This window comes from Sapajus apella, unplaced genomic scaffold, assembly GCF_009761245.1.
Source record: "Sapajus apella isolate SASKATOON/1434 unplaced genomic scaffold, GSC_monkey_1.0 scaffold2, whole genome shotgun sequence".
Lineage (NCBI taxonomy): Eukaryota > Metazoa > Chordata > Mammalia > Primates > Cebidae > Sapajus > Sapajus apella.
Window position 1 is genome coordinate 59,861,816 of NW_022436942.1, and position 15,867 is coordinate 59,877,682.

General features: G+C 44.6%; 1 pseudogene across 1 annotated transcript; it reads right to left on the reverse strand.

Moving 5' to 3' along the window:
* Positions 1-6,610: 6,610 nt before the first annotated feature.
* Positions 6,611-9,923, reverse strand: LOC116565470 (annotated as a pseudogene). The gene has a single exon (XR_004275453.1). The product of XR_004275453.1 is annotated as a polymerase delta-interacting protein 3 pseudogene (transcript).
* Between the last annotated feature and the right edge of the window lie 5,944 nt (positions 9,924-15,867).

Below are 15,867 nucleotides of genomic sequence, written 5' to 3' on the forward strand. Positions count from 1 at the left end.
TGTATCTTGCAAACTTTAGTGTATTCACATATGAGGTTTAATAGTTTTTTGCTGAAGTCCATAGGGTTTTCCACGTATGAGATTATGCCATCAGCAAACAGTGGCAATTTCACTTATTTTCCTATTTGGATGCCTTTTATTTCTTTTTCTTGCCTAATTGCTCTAGCAAGGACTTCAATACTATGTTGAACAGAAGTGGGAGAGTAGCTTTTATGGTTTGATATGATTTGTTTGGCTACCAAACCTCATGTCAGAATTTGATTCTCAATGTTAAAGGTGGGGCCTGGTAGGAGGTGTTTGGATAATGGGATAGATCCTTTATGGATAGGTTAGTGTTATCCTTGCAATAATGAGTGAGTTCTCACTCTTTGTTTTCACAAGAGCTAATTTATAAAAAAATTTTGTTTATAAATTCACTTTTTTTTTGAGACAGGGTCTCACTCTGTTGCCCCGGCTGGAATGCAGTGGCACAATCACAACTCACTGTAGGCTTGACCTCCTGAGCCAAAGCGATCCTCCCACCTCAGTCTCCCAGGTAGTTTGGACCATAGGCGCACACCACCATGACTGGTTAATTTTTTTTTTCTTCTTCTTTTAAAAAAATTTTTTTTTTCTTTCATACCCAATTCCTGCAGAGACTGGTTAATTTTTAAATTTTTTTTCTAGAGATTGAGTCTCACTTCTTTTTTTTTTTTTTGAGATGGAGTCTTGCCCTGTTGCCCAGGCTGGAGTGCAATGGCACAATCTTGGCTTGCTGCAGCCTCTGCCTCGCAGATTCAAGTGATTCTCCTGCCTCAGCCTCCTGGGTAGCTGGGATTACAGGCGTGTACCACAATGCCCAGCTAATTTTTGTATCTTTAGTAGAAATAGGGTTTCACCATGTTGGTCAGGCTGGTCTCCAACTCCTGACCTTGTGATCCACCCACCTCTGCCTCTCAAAGTGTTGGGATTATAGGCATGAGCCACTATGCCTGGCTGAGTCTCACTTTTTATTTTTTATTTTTTTACCTAACCAGTGTGCTAGAGTCTCACTTTTTTTCCCAAGCTGGTTGCTCTTGAATTCTTGGGCTCAGGTGATCTTTCCATCTCACCCTCTCAAAGTTCTGGGATTACAGGCATGAGCCACTGCAACAAACCAAGAGCTGATTGTTGAAAAGATCCTGGCATCTCCTCCTGCTTTTCTCTCTTGCTTCCACTCTCTCACTGTGTAATCTGTATATTCTGGCTCCCCTTCAATTTCCACCATGTGTGGAAGCTTCCTGAGGCCCTTACCAGAAGCAGATTTGGCACAATGTTTGTACAGCCTGCAGAAACATGAGCCAAATAAACCTTGTTTCTATATAAATTACCTGGGCTCAGGTATTATATTGAGCAACAGAAACAGACTAAAACAGTAAAAATCCTAGTCTTGTTCCAGATCTTACAGGAAAGGCTTTGAGTGTAGTGTTAGCTATGGGCTTCTCATACATGACCTTTATTGTGTTGAGTCACATTTCATTTCTTTTTCTTTTTTTTGAGATGAAATCTCACTGTGTCGCCCAGGCTGGAGTGCAGTGGCACAACTGGTCTCAAACTCCTGACCTCAAGTGCTCTGCCCCCCTTGGCCTCCCAAATTGCTGGGATTTTAGGCATGAACCCCTGCACCCAGCCTTACATTTCTTTTTTTAAAATTTGCACTCAAGGGTATCCTAGAAGAGGCATATGCCCTCTATATCTAATTTGGTGAACTTTTTTTTTGTTAATCTTTCTCTCTCACTCTCTATTGCTCTCTCTCTCTGCCTAGAAAATGAAAGATGAGTGTTTTTAATCATAAAATAATAAATTTTATTAAATGATTTTTGGCATCTAATAGAGATGATTACATGGTTTTTGTCTTTCTGTTAATGTGGCATGTCACATTTATTGATTTGCATATGTTGAACCATCCTTGCATTCCAGTAATAAAAACATTTTTCAAAAGAAGACATGCAAATAGCCAACAGATATTGAAAAAAATGCTCAGCATCATTAATCATTAGAGAAATGCAAATTAAAACCACAATGAGATATAATCTCTCACCTGTCAGAATGTCTTTTAAAAATGTTTATTATATTTTTAATAATTATTATATTTTTAATCATTCTGTACTTTATTTCAAAACAATGTTATCAAATGAAAAACCAGAAGATAAGTGTTGTTGAGGATGTAGAGCAAAGGAAACACTTGTACACTGTTGATGGAAATGTAAATTGGTGTAGCCATTATAAAAAACAGTATGGAGAAACACCCCCCTGCCGCCAAAAAAAAAAACAAAAATAGAATTAACACATGATCTAGAAACCCACTTCTGGGTATTATGTGTTACATATACACAATGGAATACTATTCAGCCTTTAAAAAGAAGGAAATTCTGAGGACGGGCGTGGTAGCTCAAGCCTGTAATCCCAGCACTTTGGGAGGCCGAGGCGGGTGGATCATGAGGTCAAGAGATCGAGACCATCCTGGTCAACATGGTGAAACCCCGTCTCTACTAAAAATACAAAAATTAGCTGGGTGTGGTGGTACACACCTGTAATCCCAGCTACTTGGGAGGCTGAGGCAGGAGAATGGCTTGAACCTGGGAGGCAGAGGTTTCAGTGAGCTGAGATGGGACCAATGCACTCCAGCTTGGATGACAGAGTGAGTGAGACTCCATTTCAAAAAAAGAAAAAGAGAGAGGGAAAGAGATGGAAATTCTGAAATTTGTGACAACGTTGATGGGATTGGAGAACATTACGCTAAGTGAAATAAGTCAGGCCCCAAAAGCCAACTTATAAGTGGAATTAAAACAATGAACTTAATAGAAGTGAAGAATAGAATGATGGTGACAGAAGCTGGAGGAGGGGGAAATGGAGAAGTGCTGAGCAAAGGGTATACAATTTCAAACAGGGAGAATATGCTTTCTCTTTTTGTGCATTCTATTGCATAGCATGGTAAATATAGTTAATAGAGTGTTGTACATTTCAAATTGCTAAGTAAAATTCAAAGTTCTTGCCACAAAAAATTAAGTATTTGAGGTGATGGATATGTTAACTAGCTTGATTTAATTATTTCACATTGCATTCATAAGTTATAACATTTTTTACCCCATAAATTTTTTCCCGTGCAACTCCCTCTTCCCAGAGCCCATAAATCTATACAATTATAAATTGTGAATTTACAATAAAAAAATGAAAAAAAAACTTTAGTGGATATCTTGATTATTTTTTCTGCACTTCCACTCATGGTCTGTAACCATGTGGCATTCAACAGGTGACAGCCTAAGGAAAAATGCCACTTTCCTTAATGATAATAAAAATCTAAAGCTTGTACCTCCTACAAATCGCCTTTGTGGTTGACCCTTTCCTTGGGTAGATCCAGGTGCTAATGTTTCTTGCTATCCTGCCACGAAGCCATAGGGAGGTGCTGTTGCCCTGGTATCTATCTGGCACTCGGTCTCTTCTCTTGAACTAGCCCAGCTGAGTGAGACAAGCTAGAACAGTTAGAGAAAGAAAACAAAAAGACTTTATAAAGGCTAGGGACCAGCAAATAGTAAACTCAGAAAGGAACCAGGATATAGGCAGTCTGGCTTGAAAGCTATGGTGTATTCTCCACATTTCACAAGGAACCCTGGAAAGAAACCCTTTGTTTTTTTCTCCATGCTTGGCAGGTGAATGCATATGCCATTTGTATTACCACAAAGCAGGAAAACTCTTTTTTTGAGATGGTGTCTTGCTCTGTTGTCTAGGCTGGAGTGCAGTGGTGCGATCTCAGCTCACTGCAACCTCTGCCTGCCCAGTTCAAGCAATTCTTCTGCCTCAGCCTCCTGAGTAGCAGGGACTATAGGCACGCACTACCACACCCAGTTAATTTTCTTGTATTTTTAGTAGAGACAGGGTTTCACTATGTTGGCCAGAATGGTCTCAATCTCTTGACCTTGTGAGCCGCCTGCCTCAGGCTCCCGAAGTCCTGGGATTACAGGCATGAGCCACCATGACTGGCTTTTTTCTGGTATTTTTAGTGGAGACGGGGTTTTACCATATTGGTCAGGATGGTCTCGAACTCCTGACCTCAGGTGATCCACCTACCTCTGCCTCCCAAAGTGCTGGGATTACAGCCATGAGCCACTGCACCCGACATAGCAGGAAAACTTTCTAGGCTACATGGGCCATCTTCAGTCCAGGCCAAGTGCTCCCCAGACCTGACCCCTGGGAGTTGTAGAATGTCCAGTGTCCTATTTTCCTTCATGTCCCTCTCTTGGGTGCCTTTCCTTCCCCAGGGACTCTGAGGAAAAGATGTGATCAATCCAGACTGACTGAGGGAAGGTGGACTTGAAACTGGTCAGGTGTAGTCTATTTCAATCCATGCAGCACTGAGAATTACACCCATGCCTTCACAAAGATAATGCCTTATAAAGCATTAATAAGAAACATACCTTTTGGCTGGGTGTGATGGCTCACGCCCACAATCACAGCACTTTGGGAGGCCAAGGCAGGAGAATCATTTGAGCCCAAGAATTTGAGACCAGCCCAGACTGCATAGTGAGAACCCATCTCTATTTAAAATAACAACAACAATGAAGTTAAAAAGAAACATAAGTTTTACCAAAGATTGAAAGGGGAAATGGCCCCTGGGCAATGGGAACTTGAAAATAATAATAATAATAAAAAAGAAAGGAGAAAGGGTGAAAAGAGTGTATCACACAAATCATTCAGCCAACAACTCAATACAATTATGTCAACATTTAGCTCTCCCCATAGCTCTTCCCATAACCAATGCCACTTTGAGGGGTTCATCTTGACAATTCTTCCCCAAAGACCCCAGTCAGCTCTAACTCTCTTCCCTACATTATGCAGAGTTGCTTTCTCTCAGGCAGAAGCCTGGGCTCTGCCTTCCACACAAAAAGCGCTGACCAGAGCCCATTTCTGCAGGCAGGTTCTTCCTTATAAAGACGTGCTCATAGCAGTGCTTAGAGATTAAAATCCGCTTCCTCTATTATGAAAAATGATGCCCTATGACAAACAGGATCATTCTTCCCTGCCATGGCATGTGCACCCACCTGCCAAGGACAAGGAAGGCTTTTTAGATCTTATTCATAGCCCCTCAATCCCTAGTGTATGGTACCCCATCCTCCATTTTGTCACTTTCATCAGGTTGAAGTCTCAAACTTCTCCATTGAGCTGGAGGTCTGAGAAGCATCCCATGGGCAGCCTGGGATTACTAGTTCTCTTGGCCCAAGTATCCTGCATGAAATTTTTGCTTCCACGTGCTTCCTGTCAGTATTTCCTTTATTTTATTATTTTTTGTAGTCCTGATTTTATTTATTTATTTATTTATTTATTTTTTTGAGATGGAGTTTCGCTCTTGTTACCCAGGCTGGAGTGCAATGGGGTGATCTCGGCTCACTGCAATCTCCGCCTCCTGGGTTCAGGCAATTCTCCTGCCTCAGCCTCCTGAGTGACTGGGATTACAGGCACACACCACCATGCCCAGCTAATTTTTTGTATTTTTAGTAGAGACAGGGTTTCACCATGTTGACCAGGATGGTCTCGATCTCTTGACCTTGTGATCCACTCGCCTCGGCCTCCCAAAGTGCTGGGATTACAGGTGTGAGCCACCGTGCCTGGCCCTTTATTTATTTTTTAAGAGCTTTATTGAAGTATAATTGATATACAATACAAACTGCACATTTAGTGTATACAGTTCCATAAGTTTGATGTATGTGTACACCCATACCATCCCCATTATCAAGGAAATAAACGTATCCACCACCTCTAAAAGTTTCCATGTCCTTTTGTGCATGGAGGGAAGGTGGGGGAAGGTAAGTAGGTGGGGGGTGTCCCAGTAATAAGAACTCTTAACATGAGATCTACCCTCTTAACAATTTTTAGGGATATAACTCCATATTGTGAATTACAGGCATTATGTATGTCTGATGCTGCTAATAAAGATGCACTCGAGATTGGGTAATTTATAAAGAAAAGAGGTTTAATTGACTCACAGTTCCACATGACTGGGGAAGCTTTATAATCATGGTAGAAGGAAAATGAGGAGCAAAGTCATGTCTTACATGGCAGCAGGCAAGAGAGAGTGTGCAGGGGAACTCCCCTTTTTAAAACCATCAGATCTCGTAAGACTTATTCACTACAATGAGAACAGTATGAGGGAAACCACCTCCATGATTCAATTGGTCCTTGGTCCTGTCCTTGACATGTGGGGATTATTACAATTGCAATTCAAGGTGAGATTTGGGTAGGGATACAGCCAAACCATATTGGGAACTATGCTGTACAGCAGATCTCTAGAACATTTTTGTCTTAGCATCACTGAAACTTGACATACCTTGAACAACAACTCTCCCTTTCTTCCCTCCCCTTGTCCCTAGCAATCTCTGTTCTAGTCTCTCCTTCTGCGTAAGGGTATTTTAGATATCTCATATAAGTGAAATCATGCAATATTTGTCCTTCTGTGACTAGGTTATTTCATTTAGCATGTTTTCCAAGTTCATCTACGTTGTCACAAATTGGAGAATTTCTTTCTTTCTTTTTCACGGTGAATAATACTATACACACACACAGACACACACACCACATTTTCTTTCTTTCTTTCTTTGGAATAACCAACTTTTATTCAGAAATGGATAAGTAATACATAATCACCCTTCATCCCTTAATGCCTCTTCCTCTCTTTTTGCACAAGAAACACAGATGGGTAACGCAGAGGCATGGGAAGCAGAGGACACAGGACTGGCCCACCACCTTCTCTTCCCTGTCTCCCAAGATTACAGCTTATACAGCGGAGGAGGCAAACAGGTCCCCTCAGTGTACCAGATGATTACCTACAGCACCACCTCCGGATGGCTGCATCTGGGCTCAATGAAACTCTGTGACAGACAGAACATACCAGCTTTGGGATTAGAGGGAAGGGTAAAGCCGTGTGGCAGGATATTTACTGTCCCAACCCTAAGCAGAGTGCAAGCAGTGAGCCCCCTGTTCCCAGTACCTGAAAACTCAGGTCCTACTGCCTTCTGGGTGCTCTCTTGGGCCAGGAAGGGTAAAGTGTAGGAGGAATATCTTCCAGCTGCTAACGAGAACTCAGTCTGCACCGACTTGAAGGTTAAGAAAATAAAAAGCCCCATCTTTAAAGAACTGGACGTGAAGCACCACCAGGCTCCTTCCTTGGACTTTCCTGCCCTGGGCAACCTCAGAGCCCCAGGACTGAAGCTGGGTTCAAACCCTGGGCCCTTCCTGCCTGACAGACTGACCTCTGGAAACATGAGTTTCTGGGTTTTTCTTCACTGGGCTAGCCTCAAGCAAGTCTTGGGCACTCTGTCTCCATCATGCGCCTTTCCCAGCACTTGCAACTGATTTTGCAGCGCTCCCAGAATCCTGCTCCCCAACTGGCTCCAGCTCTGCCAACCTGGATTCCCTTCAGTCCCAACAAATCAGCAGGGGACCACTCAGCAACACCAGGGTAAACGCTGGCCTGGTAATCCAGGGACTGCCCCTGGTCTCTATAGCTTTGTGCCAACTGCCGGCGCCTATGCTGGGGAAACAGCTTGCCTGGTAGAGCTGCCTGGCTCCTTTGACTCCTCCTCCTCTGCCAAGGCAGGAAGATATCCCTCTGATCATGGATGGGTGGGTCACTCACAAAAGTGGGAACGCTGGCGTGGCAGCTGGATATATGCATCAGGACATCCCTGACCACTGTCCTATAGAAAACGGAGGCCAGAAATGGAGAGCCAGGAGCAAACCGACCTCTTGCATTTGCCCCAAACCCACTGTGTTGCAGAATGGGAGGTGGAGCCTTTGAAAGGCCTAACCAGAGGAGAGCTGGTAGCTGCACCAAAACCAGGGTGTGATGAGTGCCAGGCTAGGTGAGAACCGGGAGGGCTCACAACGCAGCTCCCCTCCCAGCATTAACGCCCAGAAGGGAAAGAGACCTGGGCTGGGGCATTCAGCGCAACTCAAGGGAAAGGTGAACTTCGGAGAACTTCCTCTGGGCGGAGGCAGCATGGGCCTCCAAGCCAAGAGCTTGGACAGACTCTTCCCAGCAGTGAGCTTCATCTGCCCTTGCCACTCGTGAGGCCTGGAGCCACCGGGGAGAGGACAAGAGGCCTGAGACCTGCTCCCACCTAGGCACCTCCGCTGACCAGGCAGAGCAGCGGCACAGCCCTCAAGCCAACCTGGTTCCCGTCAGGATGGCAGGGCTTTCCATCCCCTGCGTTGTTTGAAAAGCTGAACATACACAAAGGAAAGGCAGCCCCGCGGCGCCTGGAAAAACTAGGGTCCTTCAGACAGCCCCTGCCCTGCATCCTATGGGGACACAAGAAAGCCACCCAGAGAATTTAGTGTACCATTTCCAGATAAGAAATCCGCCTGGGGCTGAGGCTGGGGGAGGCATGCTCTGAAAAACACAAGCCTACCTTGGCGATGAGATGGAGAAGACGAAACATTCTACAGGAAACGTTAACATAGAAGAGCACAGGGCAGAACACAGCACAGAAAGGCGGGTTCCATCCAGTGAGGAAGCGCTTTACCCCCGGCGACCCTGCCCACGCTCAGGGGTCTCCAGTCGGATGGCCTATTGGTCACAAGCTTTGTCTTGGGGAAACAGAGCCACCCTCCTCTGCCCCCACTTCTGGCTGCCTCACTCCCCTGCTCAAAGCTTGATTTTGAATTCTGTGGGCTGCGTGGTCACAGAGGCCCCTGAGGATTTGAAGAGCGCCTTCAGGATGGTATCAGGGTCCACTTCGGCAGGGGGGTTGGAGGAGGAGGCAGAGTTCACCCTGCGAGGCATCTTGCTCTCCTTTTTCACCGAGGGGCTGTCACTTAGCCGCAGCAGGATGGACCGGTGTGAGGTGACAAGGTTCCCATTCATGTGAAGGTTGCACTTCATCAGCTACCCATCCAGACACCGGTTGTTGTACTTCTTATATGCAGTGATGGCATCGTCCTTTTTCACAAACACCACCTCTGCTACCCCAGGATGGACCAGCCGAGCTCTCTTGAGGGCTCCATACACACAGAGAAGCTCAACAATGTCCTCCTCAGTGACTTGAGGGTGCAGATTATTCAGTCATCTTGGTGCCTTCCAGTGGGCTGAGGACAGGCTCAGCAGGTGGCAGCTCTTTGGTGGGGGGGTGTTCTTCGTTGTTCACCTGTGTCCGGGGCATGTTGGTCAAGGCTTTTGTTCGAATAGAGGAGGGGAGAGCAGGAGCTGTGTATGCATCATTCTGAACCACTTTGGTGAGAGGGAGGCCTTGGACATGGAGAGCTTGGAACTGCTTAGCCCAGCCGCATGGGCTAAAGCCGCCTGAGGCTGCAAACTTCATCTGTTTAGCAGGAATGGAAGCTATACCAACATCTTCTTCATCCAGGTCATAGAAATTCTGTTTGGCCTGGTGGTTATTGACAACATTGATTCTCATTCCAGCAGGATGCGGATGAAGTGGTGCCATGGCTTTCTGCTATGGAACCTGGATGGTTTTGGTGAGCTTCAGGGCAGGAGTCACTATCCCAATGGGTGGGTTCCTGAAGGCAGCACGTGAACTCCTCTTCAAGCTGATCTCCTGGGCATCAGCGACCTGGCGGGGCTTCTGGGGCACCGTGGTCTGCTGCTTGCGAGAGTTCAACATCGCTCTGGTATCCTGCACTTTCCCTTTGATCCGAAACTGGGCATCTTTTTGCAAAAGGTTCTCCTGGGCATCCTTGACTCCCAGTTTGAGCCGGGCACCTGCGAAGCCAATCTTCTGCCGGGCATCAAATCTTTGCTGGAAGGTGGCTGTGCGTGCTGACTGGCTGAGAAGGCCTTGCTGAATCCCAGCTGGAGATCAGACACCTCCAACTCCCAGTCTGACATTAAGCTGTCCTGTCGCTGCCTCCCCGCGTTTCCTGATGAGCTCGTACAGGGAGATGTCCACCATCTTGCGCCGACAAGCGAGCCGAAAGCAGCCGAGACCACATTTTCTTTATCTATTCATCTGTTAACAGACATTTGGGTTGTTTACATATCGTGGCTATTGTGAATGATGCTGCAATAAATGTGGGAATGCCAGTATCACTTCAATATTCCTATTACAACTCTGTTGGATTAAATTCTTTGGGAGTGGGATTCTTGGATTTCATGGTAGTACAATTTTTAATGTTCTGAGGACCATCCACACTGTTTTCCATAGTTGCCATGCCATTTTACATTCCCACCAACAATGTACAAGAGTTCTAATTTCTCCATAGTCTTACCAACACTTGGTCTATTTTGATAAAAGCCATCTTAACAGGTATGAGTGATATCTCATTGGTTTTGATGTGCATTTACCTGATGATTAGTGACAGCACTTCTTTTAAATCACTGGATGCTCCTCTTGAGCCCTAGTCCTGGAGCAGGTTGGCCTTCTCTTTGGTTTATCCTTTCTTCTCCCTTCAGTTCTTCCTATTCATAGGCAGAAGTGCCAAGGATATTTTCCTCTTCCTCCTCTCAGCCATCTTTCTATATTAAAAAATACTCTATGGAGCAGCCCTACTCAAAGGCATCTTCCTTACGAAATTAAGGAAGAAGCAAATGCATTAAGGGGAGAGTGGCAAAGATTTTAATAGATAAACTTAAAGACAGCTTCAGTATGTGTCTTTCCTCCCTTCCTTCCTCCCACCCTCTATTCCTCCTTCCTATTCTTCTCCTGCTTTCTCTGTGCAAAGTAGATTATGCCACACCAGAGGTATCCAGTATTAAGTGAAAAAGCTTTTTAAATAAAAAAGAAATCTAAAAAAGAAAAGATACTTTCTTTTTCTTTTTTTTTTTTGAGGAGTCTTGCACTGTAGCCCAGGCTGGGAGGCAATGGCGCTATCTCAGCTCACTACAACATCCACATCCTGAGTAGCTGGGATTATAGGTGCCTGCCACTACCCCTCGCTTATTTTTTGTATTTTTAGTTTAGACAGGATTTTACTGTATTGGCCAGGCTGGTCTCAAACTTCTGACCTGTGATCCGCCCACCTCGGACTCCCAAAATGCTGTGATTACGGGCAGGAGCCACCACGCCCAGCCAGATCCTTTCAATGAATTCAGTGAATGTCATTAGTTATATGCTCATCTGCTTCCCCCCGCCCTGTCTCTTACCCCATTTTCTCCTTCCTTATTGGTAACGTCCTCTAGTCTTCTCTCTGGGCCTTCTTGCCAGGACCCTCCTGGGTCCCCTCACCCTCTTCTGCCAAAACCAACATCAAAGAGCTGTTCAGGGGTGAAGTTAACACACCAGGGAGAAGAGTGACAGGTAAGTTCCTCTCTGAGCCACTTTCTTAGCAATAACAATGGCTAACATTTACTTGGCACTTTCATATGGCAGACATTTTGCTAAGTACTTTCCATTCTCTATTCATGGTAATCCTATAAAGTATGTGTTCCTTTTATCTTAATTTATAGGTAAACAGCTGAGGCACAGGTTAAATAATTTGCCCATGGTCATTCAAGTGAGTTGAATGCTTGTACATAAATTAGCAGCATCAATTCAAAACCCAAAGATCATTAGCTTCACAGAGAGAAACAATTTGTATTTCCTATAATTTATAATAACAAAAATCCATTAAGAATGCCTTGAGGCCTATGCTTTCATTTTTTTAATATTTGAATTTTGACTGGAGTCTTGCATTTCTTTCTTTTTATTTTAGTTTAATTTTGACTGCCTTTTTTTTTCTTTTTGAGACACAGTCTCATTCCAACACCCAGGCTGGAGTGCAGTGGCACGATCTCAGCTCACTGCAACCTCCACCTCCTGAGTTCAAGTGATTCTCCTGCCTCAGTCTCCCAAAGTAGCTGGGATTACAGGCATGCATCATGACACCCGGCTAATTTTTGTATTTTTGGTAAGATGGGGTTTCACCATGTTGGGGTGGTTGGTCTCAAACTTCCAACCGCAGGTGATCCACCTGCCTCAGCCTCCCAAAGTGCTGGGATTACAGGCATGAGCCACCTCACCCAGCTTAGCCTCATTTTAATGCAATCACTTTGAAAGGAGTTATTTTCAAATATGGGCACATTCTAATGAACTGAGGTTTAGGGCATCAACATATGAATTTTAGGGGAGTGGGCTCAATTCAGCTGATAACAGATGTTTGATCAACCTATGCCTGGGATAAATCCCACTTGGTCTTTTACAAATTTTTTTTATATATATATATTGCTGTATTTTGCTTATTAGTAATTTATTACTGATTTTTGTTCATTTATTTATTTGTTTTCCAGAAACAGAGTCTGACTCTGTTTCCCAGGCTGGAGTGAAGCAGTGTGATTATAGTTCACTGCAGCCTCACACTCCTGGACTCAAGCAATCCTCCTGCCTCAGCCTCCCAAGTAGCTAGGACTATAAGCACATCCCACCATGTTTGGCTAATTTAAAACGTTTTGTAGAGACATGGTCTCACCATGTTGCCCAGGCTGGTTTTGAACTCCTGGCCTCAAGTAATACTCCCACCTTGGCCTCCCAAAGTGCTGGGATTACAGATGTAAGTCGCCACATTCACCCTGTTACCAATTTTTGAATTCATTTTCATGATCAATATTTGTAGTTTTTTTGTGATGGTTATCTGGTTATCTGGTTTTGGTATGGTCTCAAATGGGTGAGAATTGTTCCTTACCCTTCTGTTTTATGGAAGAGTTTGTAAAATATTGGTATTAAATCTTTAAATATGGTCAGGCAGAGTGGCTCACACCTACAATCCCAGCACTTTTGGAGACTGAGGTAGGTGGATCACCTGAGGTCAGGAGTTCAAGACTAGCCCGGCCAATATGGTGAAACCTTGTCTCTACTAAAAATACAGAAGTTAGCTGGGTGTGGTGGTGGGCGCCTGTAATCCCAGCTACAGGAAGGCCGAGGCAGGAGAATCTCTTGAACCCAGGAGGCAGAGGATACAGTAAGCTGAGATTGTGCCACTGCACTTCAGTCTGGGTTACAGCGTAAGACTCCCTTTCAAAAAAAAAAAATCTTTAAATATTTGATAGAATTCAGTGGTGAAGCCATTTAGTTCTGGGATTTTATTGCTGGGTTTCTTGTTTGTTTGTTCGTTTGTTTGTTATAGAGACAGGTTTCACCATGTTGGCCAGGCCGGTCTCAAACTCCTGACCTCAGGTGATCCATGTGCCTCGGGCTCCCAAAGTGCTGGGATTACAGGGGTGAACCACCACACCCAGCCTGGTTTTTTTTTTTTTTTTTAATTTCTAATGCACTTTCTTTACATATCATAGGTTGTGGTATTATATTTTTATTTAGTTTTTTATTTGTTATTTATTTATTTAATTAATTTATTTATTATCATTTTTTAAAAGACAGGGTTTCACCATGTTGGTCAGGCTGGTCTTGAACTCCCGACCTCAGGTGATCTGCCCGCCTTGGCCTCCAAAGTGTTTGAATTACAGGCGTGAGCCACCATGCCCAGCCTATTTATTTATTTAAAGACAGGGTTTCACTTTGTCACCAGGCTGGAGTGCAGTGGTGCCATCTCAGCTCACCCAAATCTCTGTCTCCCAGGTTCAAGTAATTCTCCAGCCTCAGCCTCCTAAGTAGCTGGGATTACAGTTGCATGCCACCCCACTGGCTAATTTTTATCTTTTTAGTAGAGACAGGGATTTGCCATGTTGGCCAGGCTGGTCTTGAACTCCTGACCTCAAGTGGTCTGTCTGTCTTGGCTTCCCAAATACTGGGATTACAAGTGTGAACCACTGTGCCCAGTCTTATATTTTTTAAAATTGGCTTTGTCCTTGATTCTTGGCATGCAGCTCCTAAAACTCTTCAAATTTCCCTGAGTCATAGGAATATCTTTTTTTTTTCTTTTTTGGAAAGGTCTCGCTCTATCACCCACGTTGGAGTGCCATGGTGTGATCATTGCTCACTGCAGCCTGCAAGCAATCTTCCCACCTGCCTATAATCTCCCAGGTTCAAGCAATCTTCCCACCTCAGCCTCTTGAATAGCTGAGACTAGTGGCATGTGCTACCATGCCCAGCTAATTTTTTTTTTAGAGACAAGATCTTCCTATGTTGTTGTCCAGACTGACTTTGAACCCCTGGCCTCAAGCAATCCTCCAGTTTCAGCCTCCCAAAGTGCGGAGATTATAGGTATAAGCCACCACGCCCCAGCAAGGGAGTATCTTTTACTATTTTTAACAAGTCCCCTTTTATCACCTTGGAGTTTATGCTAATGAGATGACTTAGGGTGGAGCCTCTAGATAGCCTCAGGATGGGGCCTGTTCAAGAAAGAGCCAGTGAGGGTGGAAATTTTCAGCCTCACCAACAGACCTCTAAAGGAGATAGAGACTGGATATTGAGCTCTTTTATTTTTATTTATGTTTATTTTTTGAGACAGAGTCTCGCTCTGTCACCCAGGCTGGAGTGCAGTGGCGCTATCTTGGCTTACTGCAACGTCTGCCTCCCAGGTTCAAGTGATTCTGCTGCCTCAGGTTCCCAAGTAGCTGGGATTACAGGCGCATGCCACCATATCCAGCTAATTTTGTATTTTTAGTAGAGATGGGGTTCACCATGTTGGCCAGGCTGGTCTCAAACTTTTGACCTCAGGTGATCCAGCTGCCTTGGCCTCCCAGGTACTGGGATTACAGGCATGAGCCACCACACCCAGCAGGAGATTGAGCTCTTTAGAAACTCTTTTTTTTTTTTTTTTTTTTTTTGAGACGGAGTTTCACTCATGTTACCCAGGCTGAAGTGCAATGGCGCGATCTCGGCTCACCGCAACCTCCGCCTCCTGGGTTCAGGCAATTCTCCTGCCTCAGCCTCCTGAGTAGCTAGGATTACAGGCACGCACCACCATGCCCAGCTAATTTTTTGTATTTTTAGTAGAGACGGGGTTTCACCATGTTGACCAGGATGGTCTCGATCTCTTGACCTCGTGATCCACCCGCCTCAGCCTCCCAAAGTGCTGGGATTACAGGCTTGAGCCACTGCGCCCGGCCTTTAGAAACTCTTACACAATGAGACCAGGAAAGCTTCAGCTTGGCGAAGACATGGACTTACTGGAAGGGTGATGTTAAATTAAACAGTTGATCTCATTGTTTCAGGTGTCACAATTCTGTCTGGATATCTAGAAGAGATTATAAGAATTTGAACCAACATTAAGCAAGTGAGTAGTGTTAGTGCTTGTTCATACATCTGGTCACTTTGAGGATTTGTTAAGTCATAGGGCTCCAGTTGAAGTTGATGTACGTATGGGTTGGGGCACCTTCCTAAGGTGTGAAAATATGGATCCAGGAGTCTATTACAACTCCAGGTTTCAGTGGGCACTGAGAGCCCCCATGGAAACATTTTTAACAACTGTATTTCTTTAAGTTTCTTGACTACAAATCTAATCTCAAGATAAGTCAGATTGGCCCTTGCAATATGGTGAAAAAGTGTTTTGAGTCTGGTGGATGACTGCCTTTTTAATTTAGGCCTGGATGGATTTCAAGGGCATGGATAGATTGAAGAGAGAAAGAGGACTGCAAGCAGGGATTGGGTGTGCTTTGCCATGGTTGTGTGAAATAGAGTACTTCAATAATTTTCCAGCTGGGCACGGTGGCTCACAGTTGTAATCTTAGGACTTTGGAAGGCCAAGACCAGCCTGGTCAACATGGCAAAACTTCATCTCTACTAAAAATACAAAAATTATCTGGGTGTGGTGATGTGTGCCTGTAATCCCAGCTACTTGAGAGGCCGAGGCAGGAGAATCATTTGAACCCAGGAGGCGGAGGTTGCAGTGGGATCTGTAGTGGTGAATTGATCAGTGAAAGGCTAATGGGTCCATATGAAGCTCAAGTGAGCAAACTAAATTTCCTATAATAAACATCGTGTGTGTGTGTGTGTGTGTGTGTGTGTGTGTGTGTGTGTGTGTGTG